The sequence below is a fragment of the Catharus ustulatus genome, chromosome 27 (genome assembly GCF_009819885.2).
Source record: "Catharus ustulatus isolate bCatUst1 chromosome 27, bCatUst1.pri.v2, whole genome shotgun sequence".
Lineage (NCBI taxonomy): Eukaryota > Metazoa > Chordata > Aves > Passeriformes > Turdidae > Catharus > Catharus ustulatus.
This window is the reverse complement of record NC_046247.1, coordinates 5,180,683-5,183,318: the sequence shown is the minus strand read 5'-3', so window position 1 is coordinate 5,183,318 and position 2,636 is coordinate 5,180,683.

Below are 2,636 nucleotides of genomic sequence, written 5' to 3'. Positions count from 1 at the left end.
ACACCCACTCCACAGAAACACACACAGACACACACACACATAGACACACAGGGACACACACACAGACACACATACACACACAGAGACATCCCCCCCACCCTCTCTCATGCCATCTCCCCATCCCTGACCCCACCCCGCAGTGTCTTTCTCGGCTACCCATTGACACTGGAGGCAATGCCACCCCCAGCCATCAGCCTCCCTGGGACCCCTTTCAGACTTTCCCCACCCCCACCCATTGACGGTTGGGCACACCCCACCCTTGCCCATTGGTGGTTGGGTGAGCTCCACCCTCACCCATTGACAGTTGGAGGCGCCCCGCCCTCGCCCATTAACGATTGGGGGCGACCAACCCCCCACCCTCAGGTTGCCGTGGCGCAATCTTCAGAGTTTTCCTGTCCCAGCCCAGGGTCCCAAAGACCAGTTCACACAGTGGTGGCAGCGGAGGCAGGGAAGAGAGGGGGCTGATGCCAAGGCAAGCAGGCTGAGAGCCCAGTGCAGAAGCAATGCCAGCGGGGGGCTGCGAGTGGTGGTGGGAGGATTGGCACGGTCTGTTCCCTTTCAAAGATTTCTGTTCAGCTGTCTCTGAGCCTTTTTTGTTTAGTGGCGTTGTTTCCTGCTCATGCCCGGCCCCGGTCAAGCTTGGGGCACAGGAGGCAGCACGGCAGACAGGTGAGGGAGTGGGCGATGCAGAAATGCATCCAGGAGCTGGGCTGCTGTCCCTTTGGGCAGGGGGAGGGGGCACAAGAACACTGCCGGCTCCTCTCAGGGAGCGGCAGGGGAAGCGGGGGGCAGGCAGGATGTCAGCGGAGTGGGCTGAGGCAGCGGGGTGCAGGCAGGGTGGCAGCAGAGCGACCTGGGGCTGGGGCTGGGGAAGCACTCAGCAGAGCCAGTGGGGTGGGGAGGAAAAGCCCGGGGTGGAGGTGGGATGCACTACTGGATGGTGTCAAGATGAGGGTTGCATTGCTCAAGGGGTAGCGGTGTTGGGGGTCGCAGTACTGTGTTGTACCTATAAAAGAGAAGAACTGCTCGGGGAGGGGAGAGGGGGCAGAGTGCCAGGTTTTTCCACAAAGGGGCAGGACTACTGAGCGGGGCAGGGGTGGCTGCAGTACCATGCTGCGTCCACAAAGGGGGAAGAACTACAGGGGATGGCTACAGAACTGGGTTAAATCCACAAGGGGGCAGCACTGCTCAGGGGGTGAGGGGCTGTATTACTGGGTTTTGTCCACCAGGAGGAAGCAACCCGGGAAGTGGAGAGCACAGTATAGGGTTGTGTCCATCGCAGGCAGCATTCCCCTAGGGATGGGGGGGAGCTGAATGGGTTGTGCCAACCAGAGGGCAGAGCCCTTTGGGGGCTGGGAGGCTGAAGTGCTGGATTGCGTACACCACAGTGCAACACTGCCCTAGGGGTGGGGGCGCAGTACTGGGTTATGTCCACCGGGGGCGGTACTGCCAGAAGTGTGTATGCGCAATACCGAGTTCTGTCCACAATGGGGCAACACTGCACGGAGCATGAGGGTGGTGCTGTACTGGGTTGTGTTCACCACGGGGCAGCACTGCCCAAGGGCTAGGAGGTTGCAATACCAGGTTGTATCCACCAGGGAGTAGCAGTACTGGGTTTTCTCCACCAGGGGGCAGCAGTACCTGGAGTTGGGAAAGGGCAGTACTGGATTTTCTCCAACAGGAATCAGCAGTGCCCAGGGATGGGTGGGAGTAACAAACAGTTCCGGGCTGTGTCCACCAAGGAATAGCACTGCAAAGGGGGTGGGGGAGCACAGTACTGGGTTTTGTCTACCAGGTGCAGCACTGCTCAATATCTGGGGGTGACAGTACCAGGTAGTTTGCACCAGGGGCACGCACTGCCCTGATTGTGGGGGGCTGCAGTACCGGATTGTGTCAAGCAGGGGGCAGCACTGCCAGGTGATGGAGAGGCACTGTTCCAGGTTTTGAACACGAGGGAGCAGTGCTGTCAGGTCGGGGGGGGGTTGGGTCGTGTACTATGGGTTCTGTCAACCAGGGGCAGCAGTGCCTTGTGAGTGGGGTGGTGCAGTGCGGGGAAGTGTCCCACCATGGGGTAACACTGCCACGGTGGGATATACCATTGCCAGGGAATGGAGAGGCTGCAGTGTCTGGTTGTGTCCACCAGGAGGCTGCACTTCCTGGCAAGTGAAGGGCTGCAATATGGAGTTGTGTTCACCAGGCAGCAGCACTGCTGAAAAGGGGAAGAGGGGGCTCTAGTATAAGCTTTGTCCACTAAAGGGCAGCACTGCCCAGGAATGAGGATGGTGTAGGACCTGGTTGTGTACACCAGGGGGTATCACTTCCAGGGGATGGGGGGTGCAGTACTGGGTTATGTCCATCATGGGACAGCACATCCAAGGGATGAGGGGCTGCAGTACTGTGTTGTGTTCACCAGAGGACAGCACTGTCTGGGAGTGGGGTGGCACAGTACTGATGGTATTCACTTGGGCCCAGATCTGCCCATGGTGGCGAGGTATAGATTGTGTCTACCTGAAGGCAGCACAACCCAGGAATGCAGGGGGCGCAGTACCAGGATAAGTCCACCATAGCGCAGCAATGCCCATGGGAGAGCAGTATCGATTGTGTGCAGCAGGGGGCAGCATTGCCGTGGGATGGGA